General features: G+C 43.9%; 1 non-coding gene across 1 annotated transcript; it reads left to right on the top strand.

Annotated features, from left to right (window-relative positions):
• Positions 1 to 9,651: 9,651 nt before the first annotated feature.
• On the top strand, positions 9,652 to 9,789 carry LOC114805566. The gene has a single exon (XR_003753538.1). It is a non-coding gene; the product is annotated as a small nucleolar RNA SNORA7 (small nucleolar RNA).
• The last annotated feature ends 3,566 nt before the right edge of the window (positions 9,790 to 13,355 follow it).

Here is a 13,355-nt window from a genome sequence, read left to right on the forward strand (position 1 = left end):
TGTGGAGCTGGGATTAGAACCTAGGTCTTTCTGACTCCCAGGATTGTGCTCTATCCACTAGGCCATGCCGCTTCCCCCTCAGACATAGGTTTAGTGTCCAGTTCTCTGTCTATCTGTGCATGGCTAAACAGTGTGCTACCAAGAAATAGGAGTCACTGATAACTTTAAGGTCTGTTTGGACAAAGACAGTGTTTGGGCGTATGAAGGGACACCAGATGAAAACTACTATGTCGCTAATGATCAAGGTGCTCTGAACATAAGGAATTGCATGCCTTTTGTTTAATTCTGGAATAATAGAATTATCTTTCTGTCATCAGTTTCCCATTCATTACAATATTTATGAAGAAATCAAACTCCAAAGTTTTCCATCAGTGGAAACATCAGTTTCTAGTTATTTAGTTGCATCTTTCAGAATAATAGTTTTCAATTAGTGCTGCACCAGGACATTCTGTCAAAATCCAATTCATATGTTGACTGAAAGTGTTTTTTCTATAATTTTATCCCACACATATAGATTTTTTGGGGGGAAACCAGTTGCATTAGTTACGTTAGGCAGGGCTAGCTAGCTGAGTCTTGTTAAATAGGGTACACTGTGCTTTGTTTTTTGAATTCCTGATTCATATTTTACTAAGCAGGAAAACATTTATCTATTCCAAACACATTTATCTTTGGAAGCACAGTCATTTCCTAAATCAGTTTCTGCCTAGATTTCAGAATTAGTTTGTTTTGGAATTTGAGCATCAGATTCTGGAGACAATAACTGTCTCTTTACTTGGAAAGTCTTAAGCCTGTTCCATTGGTCATAGCTTTCATGAAAATTAAAATATATTCATTTTCTGATCCCTTCTTCTGACTAGCTCTCCAGCTATTCAAACTTATAATGTCTTTCAAAACAGGAGGAGAACCTCCAAAACCAGGCAAGACAGCTGATAGTCAAAACTGGAAAGTTTAGGGAAGAAATAAGAATAATAACCTTGTTCTCAAGGTTGTCTCATCACCAGTAGGGTAATCTGGGACTACGAAGGTCTATTATCCATTTTATTACCCTACCTGGGAACTGAAGTATACTAGTTTTTGCAGGTCAGTAATAAGTACCAGTGAATTAGTCACATTCATTTCTCGTTCCTGCCAGAAATGAACAGAAAGTCATCCAAAATCAGCTGCTAATCAGGTTAAAATGGATAAGAAAAGTATAAGGAGCATAAGACGCTTTGATACAGAAACAGTATCCCAAGCTTAGTTAGCCTGTGATGTTTTTATGAATTTTTATCTTAGGGGTTTGATTTTTCCCTTCTCCTGGTTTCCCTCACCTTGAGAAAATACAGATTTGTTTAACAGGTATTTTCCACAATTTACACATACAAACACATACACACATACGCACACTCCACTCTCCCCTCAAAATGTATATGATGTTTGACCTTTGTAACTTAAAGGAGACATCTCTAATGGTGAGAATCTCTAATGGGCAGAGATGTCGAAACTCTTTATTTAGAGTGTGGGTTTCAAGAGATGAACAGGGAATTTAGATGGGGATTAGGATTGTGAGGGGCCGGACGTCCAAGACCTGATAGGTCAGAAAGGCCCCATTTGGGTCATTTCAGCTCAGATTGAAAATTATCAGGTCTTGCCTTGGGATAGGCAAGTCCAGAAATACTGTGGGGGTTATCAAGGGAGTGTATATGTCTCTGTATGTGTCTGGGTGTGTGTTTGTGTGTGGATGAACCAAAATGCTAATGAACGTTCAAGCATTCAAAACATTTGAAATGATGGAGAACTCCATTTTGGCACCAAGAGCAAGCTTAGCTGTAGACCAACAAGGAAAGAGCTGAGGGTGGATAACATGTGGAACTGACTGGTTTGGATTGCTTCTCTTGACACAGCTACACCATCAATCCAACCACACTGCTATTCAAAGTGACAACATCTCCCAACAGCTCCTGCTCAAACTTCAAACTTTAAATTTTGCCCCCTTTCTTCTCCACCAGTTTTCCCACTTCCTGGAATGGAATATCAGATCAGGGTTGCATCTTGCTGCCAGCCTGAGATATCCAACTCAGTTTGGCATTGTAGGAAATATGATTTGGTGGTGTAATTCAACATTGCTTGTTCTTAATATTAAATGACTCCTTTTATCTTAGAAGTAGCATCAGGGGTTCTGAAGTGAATTACTAACATAGTAAGTATCCAGTCCAATAGGGATGAGAAATTTACATATAAATATGAATTTTAGCATTTTCTGGAACTTAGTTGTGGCTAAAGTGAAAATGAGTTTTTCTTGGACTGCATCATGGGTTGGGTCAGGTCCATTATTTTTGGGAAGAAATTCATTCATTCAATAGTATTTATTGAGCGCTTACTATGTGCAGAGCACTGTACTAAGCGCCTGGGATGAACAAGTCAGCAACAGATAGAGACAGTCCCTGCCGTTTGACGGGCTTACAGTCTAATCGGGGGAGACGGACAGACAAGAACAATGGCAATAAATAGAGTCGAGGGGAAGAACATCTCGTAAAAACAATGGCAACTAAATAGAATCGAGGCGATGTACAATTCATTAACAAAATAAATAGGGTAACGAAAATATATACAGTTGAGCGGAGGAGTACAGTGCTGTGGGGATGGGAAGGGAGAGGTGGAGGAGCAGAGGGAAAAGGGGAAAATGAGGGTTTAGCTGCGGAGAGGTAAAGGGGGGATGGCAGAGGGAGTAGAGGGAGAAGAGGAGCTCAGTCTGGGAATGCCTCTTGGAGGAGGTGAGTTTTAAGTAGGGTTTTGAAGAGGGAAAGAGAATCAGTTTGGCAGAGGTGAGGAGGGAGGGCATTCCAGGACCGCGGGAGGACATGACCCAGGGGTCGACGGAGGGATAGGCAAGACCGAGGGACGGTGAGGAGGTGGGCAGCAGAGGAGAGGAGCGTGCGGGGTGGGCGGTAGAAAGAGAGAAGGGAGGAGAGGTAGGAAGGGGCAAGGTGATGGAGAGCCTTGAAGCCTAGAGTGAGGAGTTTTTGTTTGGAGCGGAGGTCGATAGGCAACCACTGGAGTTGTTTAAGAAGGGGAGTGACATGCCCAGATCGTTTCTGCAGGAAGATGAGCCGGGCAGCGGAGTGAAAAATAGACCGGAGCAGGGCGAGAGAGGAGGAAGGGAGATCAGAGAGAAGGCTGACACAGTAGTCTAGCCGGGATATAACGAGAGCCTGTAACAGTAAGGTAGCCGTTTGGGTGGAGAGGAAAGGGCAGATCTTGGCGATATTGTAGAGGTGAAACCGGCAGGTCTCGGTAACGGATAGGATGTGTGGGGTGAACGAGAGAGACGAGTCAAGGATGACACCGAGATTGCGGGCCCGAGAAACGGGAAGGATGGTCGTGCCATCGATGGTGATAGAGAAGTCTGGGAGAGGACTGGGTTTGGGAGGGAAGATGAGGAGCTCAGTCTTGCTCATGTTGAGTTTTAGGTGGCGGGCCGACATCCAGGTGGAGACGTCCTGGAGGCGGGAGGAGATGCGAGCCTGAAGGGAGGGGGAGAGGACAGGGGCGGAGATGTAGATCTGCGGGTCATCTGCGTAGAGATGGTAGTCAAAGCCGTGAGAGTGAATGAGTTCACCGAGGGAATGAGTGTAAATGGAGAACAGAAGAGGGCCAAGCACTGACCCTTGAGGAACTCCAACAGTTAAAGGATGGGAGGGGGAGGAGGCTCCAGCGAAGGAGACCGAGAATGATCAGCCAGAGAGGTAAGAGGAGAACCAGGAGGGGACAGAGTCCGTGAAGCCGAGGTGAGATAAGGTATGGAGGAGGAGGGGATGGTCAACAGTGTCAAAGGCAGCAGAGAGGTCAAGGAGGATTAGAATGGAGTAGGAACCATTGGATTTGGCAAGAAGGAGGTCATGGGTGACCTTAGAGAGAGCAGTCTCGGTAGAGTGGAGGGGACGGAAGCCAGATTGGAGGGGGTCTAGGAGAGAATGGGAGTTAAGGAATTCTAAACATCGATTGTAGACGACCCGTTCTAGGATTTTGGAAAGGAAGGGTAGTAGGGAGATAGGGCGATAACTGGAGGGGGAAGTGGGGTCAAGAGCGGGTTTTTTTAGGATGGGGGAGACGTGGGCATGTTTGAAGGCAGAGGGGAAGGAGCCCTTGGAGATTGAGTGGTTAAAAATAGAAGTTAAGGAAGGTAGGAGGGCAGGGGCGATGGTTTTAATAAGGTGAGAGGGAATGGGGTCCGAGACGCAGGTGGAGGGGGTGGCACTTGCGAGGAGGGAGGAGATCTCCTCTGAGGATACTGCAGGGAAGGATCAGTCAATCAATCATATTTATTGAGTGCTTACTGTGTGCAGAGCCCTGTACAGAGCCTTTGGGAGAGTGCAATAACAGAGTTGGCAATCCCGTCCCCTCCCAACAAAGAACTTGCTTACTATATGCCCAGTGCGGAATTCATTCCAAATAATCAGATTGGTCAGAGCCCCTGTCCCTCATGGGGACCACTGTCTAAGAAGGAGAGCAAACAGGTATTTGATCTCCTCATTCCTGATGAGGAAACTGAAGCACAGAAAAGTTATGTGACTTACCCAAGGTCACACAACCGGCAAGTGGCAGAGCCAGAACAAGAACCCAAGTCTCCAAACTCTTATTCAGGGATTCTTTCCACTAAGTACTGTTTCAGCGTGAGACACAGAGAGGGGTTGCCTTTTGCAAATTCCCAAGTCCTTATTTTGGCATTGTATCCCAGAATAGCAGTATACACTCTCCTATAAGTATTCCAGGAAGTGCTTATTTAGCCTGACATATGATTATTTCCATGGCAGCATCAGTGTTTCTGGAATATACCAGATTTTGGCTATGATCCAAATGGAGACTGGTGTCTGCTGCCACTGAGCTAATATGATTCCAAAATGGCTGTTAGTTAATACCTTTCAGCAAGCAGCCGTAGGAAAATGCATTAGTGCAGGGGTTCCCTAATTCCTGGTCTAAATGCGAGTTCGGTTATCAACGCGAACAGTAGCTGATGATGCTTCCATCTCTGGGTGACTGATAGATAACGTCACAGCCTAAGACCCCGATGATGAATTCAGGGTCCGCCTGCATTTGCAGCTGCTGCCAGCCTTTCATTCGACCGTGGAATTGGGCTCTGAGGCTGCCCAAGATCTATTTCTAGTTATAGTGGGTACAGTTGAAAGGGCAACCAGTCATCAGCAAGGATTTAAGGTGTCATTCTCTGCACGTTGTTTTTGATAGGGTGAGTCAAAGGCGTGACAGAGTAGCCCTGTTCCATTGTGACTGTTGACTCTGGTGACAGAGTTTGGAGAAAACTAGAGACTCTAACATCCTGTTAGAATGCAAGCTCTTAGTGGGCAGGGAATATGGCACTTTGCTGTTCTGTACTTCCCAAGCTCCTAGTACAGTTCAGCACAACAATAAATGCTCCTACCGGCACTAGAAGTCCTAACATTAATTAGGCACTTACTGTGTTCAAAGCACTGTATTCAGGGCTGGGAGAGAATACATAGGTGGAAGTCAAACTAGTTCCTGTTCCTGTCCCTCACAATCTTAAACTAGTCAATCAGTCATATTTATCGAGTGCTTTACTGTGTGCAAAGCCCTGTACTAAGTGCTTGGGAGAGTACAGTAGATAAGAGTTGTTAGACATGTTTATAGCCCATAAGGACCTTACAGTTTAGAGCGGGAGGTAGACATTAAAATAAATTATGGATAGGGACATAAGCATGATGGGGCTGAGGGTGAGGTGAATGAAGGCTGCAAATCCATGTGGTAGAGTGATGCAGAAGGGTGAGAGAGTCAGGGGAATGAGGGTTTATGGGGGAAAGCCTCTTGGAGATGTGATTTTAATAATTATTTGAAGGTGGGAGGAGCAATGGCCTGTCAGCGGGAGAGAGTTCTGGGCCAATGGTATGACGTGGGCAAGTGATTAGTGGCAAAGATAGACCAGACTGAGGTACAGCGAGTAGGCTGGCATTAGTGGAAGAAAGTGCTACTTCTGGGTTTTACTAGGAAATCAGTGAGGTAAGATAGGAGGGAGCGAGGTGAGAGCGAGGTGACTGAATGCTTTAAAGCCAATGATCAGGAGTTTCTGTTTGATGTGGAGGTGGATGGGCAACCACTGGAGGTTTTTGAAGAGTGAGGAAACTTGAACTGAATTTTTTTTTTTTAGAAAAAAGAACTGGCCAGCAGAGTGGAGTATGGACCGGGATGAGGATGGACAGGAGGCAGGGAGGTCAGCAAGGAGGCTGATGCCGTGGTCAAGGTGGGATAGGATAGGTGCTTAGATCAATGTTGAAGCAGTTTGGATGCAGCTCAAAGGGTAGATTTTAGTGTTGTGAGGCTTCTCCCTCCTACTTGGACTATGATCCATCCCCACAGACCTCTGAACAGTTTTTGACACATAGTGAGTACTTTAAAAATATCATTTTTTAAAAAAAAAAAGTTTAACTGAAATGATTTGGTGACAGATTGAATATGTGGGTTGAACGAGAGAGATGAGTCAAGGGTAAAGCCAAGGTTATGAGCTTGTGAGACGGAGGATGGTGGTGCCGTCTACAGTGATGAGAACGTATTGAAGGCAGACACATCGGGAATGATGAATTACAAAGACACATCACAAACAAATGCATAAAATAGGCTCAAAGTCTCAGTGGTGATGGAGGAGTCTGAGAGAAGCCGAGAGTGTACCAGGTGTCGGGACTTTTTGCGGAAGGGAGAATGTCAGCAGTTACACCCGTGCTTTTCTTGGTGGGGCCCTAATATGTCTACTGCTGTTAACAAATTGAATTTTCAAGGTAGGACATTTTGGAACTCAAGTTCCCATAGTTCTGGAGTGAGGGATCACAGAGAGGTCTGAGACCTTGATGTTGTGAGACGAGAACCAGGATGTTCCCATGGTCACCTGCTGGTTCAGGGATTAGGACTATATACGTGACTATTTATAGTCATATAACTTATATATAAGTATATATATATATGCACAAATTTATAGCCACAAATACCTCCATTATTATTTAGAGAAACAACAAGGCCAAGCAGAAGGAGCATGGGCCTGGGAGTCAGGATACTCCACCAATTGCCTGCCATGTGACCTTGGAAAAGTTGCTTAACCTCTCTGTGCCTCAGTTTCATCATCCTCTAGACTGTAAGCTCGCTGTGAGCAGGGAATGTGTCCGTTATACTGTTATATTGTACTCTCCCAAGCCCTTAGTTCAGTGTTCTGCCCAGTGTCAGCATGCAATAAGCACAATCGATTGATTGCAAAACGGGAATTACACATATGTTCTCCCTCCTAGACTGTGAGCCCCAAGTAGGACAGGGGCTGTGTCCAACTTGATTAACTTGTATCTGCCCCAGCACTTAGAACAGGGCTTGACACATAGTAAGCACTCAGCAAATACCATAATAATGAATGACTACCACTTTCTGAATGGAACTCTGTTCAGGTCTCAATATTTCATCCCCAGGGGAATTACCCACTCAGGATGTAGTGGCCACCAGGCTCATTCATCTGTCTGCTCAGTTGGCTATGGAACAATTTATCGCCTTGAAATAACCCTGGAGGCTTTGCTAGAGGAAAGGCCAGGAAACCAAGGAATTGTTTGATCTAGTTATGGTGCTGCAATTCCAACATCCCTAGCCATGGTAGCAGAGGCTGGTTGGGCTCCCCCAATCCCAGCTCACCAAGTGACAAGGGCCAGCCTCTTTCACTTTCCCTGACTCACATCTGGTTTAATATTTGTGCTTTCCTGGCAGGTAGAATGCTAAAGCAATTTGCAAAACATAAATCTCTCCCTTTGCATCTCCCAGAAGTAACAGCCGAGGGGTTGCAGGGCCCCCCCAAATTAGTTGAAATTAAGGAGGGACTTTCTTTGCACCTGAGGGAATAAAGAGTTGAAATGTTTTACCTCTGGAAGTCAAGGAGAAATCAGACAGAAAAAATAAGCACTAATGTGAACACTGATCACCTGTGTTTTGAAAGTAATAATAATGTTGGTATTTGTTTGTTAAGCGCTTACTATGTGCAGAGCACTGTTCTAAGCGCTGGGGTAGACACAGGGGAATCAGGTTGTCCCACGTGGGGCTCACAGTCTTAATCCCCATTTTACAGATGAGGTAACTGAGGCACAGAGAATTTAAATGACTTGCCCAAAGTCACACAGCTGACGAGCGGCAGAACTGGGATTCGAACCTATGACCTCTGACTCCAAAGCCCGTGCTCTTTCCACTGAGCCACATTGGTAGAGGGGTCTATTTTGGCGAATGTTTTTCTCCAAAGTACACAGAAGGACTATTCGCTAAACCCAGACTTTGAAAAGTGCTTAGCAGGAGAGGTTATCAGTAGTGGGGAAGCTAAGCCTTGACTTTGGATCAGGTAGGGATCTTCCATTTGATGAGAGGGATGGGATTTTGATCAACTCAACCATTGCATCCTTGGGTTTTCAGAATCCTCCTTTACCTATTTGTTTAAAGTGATCCTAGATATTTATTTATAAATCCAGATTTTCTCCTTAAGCCCCCAAGCCCACCACCACCTCAACCTTAGGTCTGGCAATGAGTCTGCAGTGCTGAATTTGTGGCGTTATGATCCCAGATAAGATCCTCTTTGTTGTGGACACAGATTTATGAGGAGGATTTTGTTGTGGCATTGAACAGAAGAGAAAGGGATTTAGGAAAAGAGAGGTCATTTTGATCCCTTCAACAACAAATTCCAGAGTTACATTTTCACTCAGCCTTATGCATCTGAGTCAGTTCTTCTCCTCTGATTTTTTGGGCCTTGGAGGAAAGGACCATTTCTTTATCCCATTGTCTCCTTTCCCAATTCTTCCTTCCTCCCTTCCTCCCTTCCTCCCTTCCTCCCTTCCTCCCTTCCTCCCTTCCTCCCTTCCTCCCTTCCTTCCTTCCTTCCTTCCTTCCTTCCTTCCTTCCTTCCTTCCTTCCTTCCTTCCTTCCTTCCTTCCTTCCTTCCTTCCTTCCTTCCTTCCTTCCTTCCTCCCTCCATATTTTCTAAGTGAGAGAGCATTGTTAATTGATTAATTGGATTATTTAGAAGAAAATCAAATGAGATCTAGAGGTGCTCAGTCAAGGGAACATTACTTTGAAACACATGTTTTCAGTAAAGAAGTTCTTAAAAAAATATAAATATCCAAATCAATTAAAGCAATCATTTGCAAATAATTTGAAGAAATCTGGTTGCAGCAAGAGTACTTTCCAGCTGTCTTAGTCTATAATGATAATGATGGCATTGTTAAGCACTTACTATGTGCCAAGCACTGTTCTGAACACTGGAGCAGATATACAGTTATCAGGTTGGAAGCAGTCCCTGTTCCACATAGGACTCACAGTTTTAATCCCCATTTTACAGATGAGGTAACTGAGATATACAGAAGTGAAGTGATTTGCCCAAGGTCACACAGCAGACAGGTGGTGGAGCTGAGATTAGCATCCAGGTCCTTCTGACTCTGAGGCCCATTGTTTCATCCACTAGGCGATGCTGCTTACGGAGTCCAGAACTAGTCAATGCTTGTTCAACTTGAAACATTCCTTTGCCTTCAGGAGGGAACCGTCTTATGCTCTCTTGGGTGTGAAGAGAGAATCCTGTTGCATTCTCCTTGCTTGCCAACTATTCCTAATGCCAATTCAACGTTCCCCAGGGCTTCAACACCCCTCTCAGGATCGCACCTGGAGAGTTTCCAGTTCTCTACCAGCGTCGGCTATGGGAGGAAGAGTCAAGCAGGGACTTACCCATTCCATTCCTAACGTGGGCAGTGGCTAGCAAGCGGAAGGCAATCTGCTACAAGTCAAAACTCACCTATGCCCAGCAGCAGAGGTATGGGAGAGAGTGCAGGGAGGAGACTCAAGTTTACTGCTCCAAAGAAGGCAATGGTAAACCACTTCCATATTTTTACTAATAAAACTCTACGATTAGACTACCAGAATGATTGCAGATGGAAGTGGGGAGTTCTGGGAGATGTGTCCATGGAGTCGCTATGGATCTGAAATAGCATGAGAGAAGACAAGGGCTTTGACATCCACCCAGCAGCTCTGGGAATGCTACAATTCCTGATTATTCACACTGCTGGCTCCCTCTCTCCCCGGCACCAAACCATGACCCCTGAAACGACTACACCTGGAGTTTAGCATGAGGACTGATCTCTGGTTTGACATTCCCTGCCTTTGAAGTTAACTCAGACTGGTTCTAGAAGACTAAAGAAGAATTTCTCCTTCTTCCTCTAATTCCCTATAAGAGCCATCAATCGGTGGATATTTACTGAGTGCTCACTGTGTGCAGAGCACGGTACTAAAACCTTGGAAAAGCACTATATGACAGAGTTGGTAGGTACATTTCTTGCCCACAAGGAGCAAACAATCTAGAGGAACTTTGCTTTAGACTCTTCCACTTCTCAATCAATCAGTGATATTCACTGAGCACCTACTGAGTGTGGAGCACTATTTTCTTATCTTTCCTCACCCATCAGAACAAATGATGTGCAAGACCCTGGAACATTTTAGAAAAAACAGAACACTTGCTATAGTCGAATAGACACCTGGTATGTGGCTTTTAAATATAAACTAGCAGAGGTCAGTGTGAGTCCATTGTTAAATCTAGATTGTGCATTTTCATGAATTTTGCCTTATCGGGCTAATTGCCTCAAAGCAGTGAGTGCCAACATGAGATTCCTCGATAAATAGAATTATTGTTAGTAACATTTAAAATGGTTATTCATCATCAAAATTGCATTAACGAGAATAAAGATAGTGATAATGATGAGGAGACTTGTTGGTAAGACATTCTTCTCTCTCGAGTCCCTTTAATGCATTCACTTTCGTTGTTTCATAAAAGGGAAGCTTGAAACGGGCATTTGATGATAGAGAATTATTACTAAACTGTGATTTTGAAAAATGGGTCCTCACAGTGGATTTTTATGAGGACTTTAATTATGGAGCTAATGCAGACGATGAATGTACACAGATTAATACCAGATGGCTCAATCTCTTGATCCTTCAAAGTTTAAATTGTCAGTTACCGTTTCCCTCTTTCCCACTGTGCATTTCAGGAATCACTCCTTCCTTTCTCTTTTTTGAAAGACTACTCCACTCATTGCTCTAAAGTTGGACCCTCTTCCTAGCTTTGTGAGGCTCAGTGTCTGATGAGACTTTAACCACATTAGAAAGGGACAAAGAACATGTTTAATTGAACTAACCAAAATATCTCTGATGAACAAATGCACCCTCAAGGTCTTGTTTTCACACAAGATAGGATTGTTTTCCCATCTGGTTGAAAAACGGTAATTCAATTTTAGGAAAGAGAAAAATCAGCATGTCAAATGAACTCAATTCGTCTGAGATAGGGTACAAAGCCTAAAAAGTGAAGCATGAAGTTGGGCGGTTTTATTTTCAGAACATTTCAGATTGTTGTGGTTTCCTTAGGCCTAGATCTCCGGGCACAATGAGAAATAAAGAATAGGCTCTCCGAAGCCAGCTCAATAACCGATCTGCTGCGCAGCTTTGCACAAGCTATTTAACCTCCCTGCAACACAGTTAACCCAGCCAGACTCTCAAAGGCTTTCCTGGCCAGCATCAATTAGGCTCTGTGGTTCCCCCAGGCTATTAGACTGTGATCACTTTCTCTGTCCACAGTTTTAGAGGTTTGCTGCCTCGGCTTTTCTGGCTAGGAGTGAAAGAGCTGGAGTGAATGGAGGTGATGGTAGATCTCCTGTTAAGTGCTGTACTCTCCAAAGCACTTAGAACAGTGCTCCGCACACGATAAGCTCTCAATAAACACCATTGGTTGATAGACTGATGAATTGATTGGCATTCAGATGAACAGTAAAGTTCTGACCAGTGGCCATTTTTTCACTCTAAACATTGTCAACACCATTATAAGCTCCTGGTGGGCAGGGTTCATGTCAATCAACTCTGTGGTAATGTACTCCCCAAGCACTAAGTTCAGCATTCTACATGCAGTCAGCAATTGATTAATACCATGGATTGATTAATTAATTGAATATAAAATAAATTTACACCGTTTGAGCACCCACAAATTCAATGAGGTACTTCCCCCAGAGCACGTTTGCAGTAGGTTTCCGTAACTGTTGTGGGTCCCCATGATCATCTCGTATGGATTAAGGTACTGTCCGAATATTATGCATCTGGAAGCTAGATGGAAAAACTTCCTAGGCAGTTTTGTGCTTCAGTTTGCTCAGAAGTACCCTAGTGATCTGAAAGAATTAATGCAACTTTCATTCCCCTCCCTTCTGCGTCGCCCTGACTTGTTCCCTTTGCTCTTCCCCCCTCCCAGCCCCACAGCACTTGTGTACATTTCTGTCATTTCTTTTTTTTGTATTGATGTCTGTCTCCCCCACACCCACACACCCCCACCCCAATACTGTAAGCTCACTGTGGGCAGGAAATGTCACTGTTTATTGTTGTAGTGTACTTTTCCAAGTGCTTAGTACAGTGCTCTGCACACAGTAAGCGTTCAATAAATACAACTGAGTGAATGAAGGGCTGAAATGTATAGCTGAAATGATAACCCAGAGGTTAACAGCCAATGGAAGAAGCTGGCTCCAAAAAGGTGATTATTCCCCAGTTGAGTGGATCCCCCTCCAATTGATCGACTGACTGATGATCAAGGACAGGGTACCCAAAATAAATTTACTATTTAAACTGTATCATCGTGCTTTATCAGAGCAGACAAGCCACTGTGCAGCTCGTTGCTTCATGGAAAGAATCTCTTCAATAGAGGAGTCTTCTCCACAAACACTGCTGTTGAATATTTACTAAGGAGTCAAGTAAAATCAGTAAGGTTTTTGTGAGAATATTTAGCCTAACAGCAAAGTGTAAATTCTTCTGTTCTATCAAAGGTAACTTTGAATATTGGATATGATAATTGTCAATTAGTACCTTGGTTCCAATTACCATTTGAAATGTCCATTTATTTAAATTGGAGCCTCAAGGTATGCTTTTTCTGAAATTACTGAAGGATAATTCTATTTCTTAATGTTTTTCCATTTACTTTAAGTTTAAGTACACTTTGGTTCTCTTTACAAGAGTTGGAGTGGGAAGATAGGCTTTTTGATAGGATAATTGGCAATAAGACAAGAGAAAGTGAGCTTGGAGGGTAGTTCATAGAACTTAAGATAGTACAATGAAATCCTCTTACAATGAATCCCACAGAGCTGAGAAGAAAGTGTTCAAAGTGATATGCAAATTTCCTTCCCTTCCCAGCCCTCTTTTCTGTCTTTAAACTGCCTTTGCCCGAGGCCTCTTCTTCATTGAACTTTGTCTTCTCCAGCTCCATCTTTGTGGAGGCTTTAGACCCTGTCTACCCGCCAACCCTCCCCCAGCTCTCTGCAAAAACTGCT

Source organism: Ornithorhynchus anatinus, chromosome 18 (assembly GCF_004115215.2).
Source record: "Ornithorhynchus anatinus isolate Pmale09 chromosome 18, mOrnAna1.pri.v4, whole genome shotgun sequence".
NCBI classification, from domain to species: Eukaryota; Metazoa; Chordata; class Mammalia; order Monotremata; family Ornithorhynchidae; genus Ornithorhynchus; species Ornithorhynchus anatinus.